Source organism: Pristiophorus japonicus, chromosome 2, assembly GCF_044704955.1.
Source record: "Pristiophorus japonicus isolate sPriJap1 chromosome 2, sPriJap1.hap1, whole genome shotgun sequence".
Lineage (NCBI taxonomy): Eukaryota > Metazoa > Chordata > Chondrichthyes > Pristiophoridae > Pristiophorus > Pristiophorus japonicus.
The window spans coordinates 39,254,274-39,255,196 of NC_091978.1; positions in this window are offsets into that span (position 1 = coordinate 39,254,274).

Genomic DNA, 923 nt, shown 5'->3' on the forward strand with positions numbered 1-923 from the left:
CAAAGCGTTTACAGCCAATGAAGACCTTTTGCAGTGTAATCACTGTTGTAATGTAGGAAACAGAGCAGCCAATTTTGGCACATTTCACAAACTGCAATATGATAATAGATTAGGATTTGGTTGAGGGATAAATATTGGCCAGGACACTGAGGAGAACTCCCCTTTTCTTCGAAATAGACCTCGAGATCTTTTACGTTCACCTCGACAGTCTCATCCAAAAGACGGCAACTTTGATAGTGCACGGAAGTGTCAGCCTGGATTTTGTGCTCAAATCTCTGGAGTGGGACTTGAATTCACGACCTTCTGACTCAGAGTGCTACCCACTGAGCCATGGGGATTTTATAGGAGTTTCGTTGGAATAGTCCTTTAATTTTATTTTTAAGAACACCCTGAATTTGTTTAAAATGTATTAGCCAGAGGATCACTCCTGCTACAACAGGGTGACCATTTTCAAGATGGATGAACTGAGGCAACAGTTGGCACTGCCTGAGCCTACATTTGACCCTAAGCCAGGCAGTAACAGCAATCACTAGCACACCTGTCCTCACACCTGACCTGGCAACATTCTGAGAGCCACTGGGACTTTCTGGGATGAGAATGCACCATTTATAAAAATGATAAACTATTTTAAAGAATATCCTTTGAGAAGTGTGAGCAGGTAATTCAAAATGCAAAATAATTACAAATTAAAAATAATCAAAATATATTGTGGTTGAATTTCCTCCATGGTTTTTCATGATCATCCACCATAACTTGGGTTGAAGATCCACGGAAATCCCAGTAAAATTACATAAACACTTAGGTTGTTTCTCAGTGTTTCCATGGATCTTCTGCGGAATTAAGGGTGGACAATCGGGAACCAATCCCCCACCTCACAGAAATTCAATCCCATAATATGCAGTTCCTTTAATCAGACATTCAAC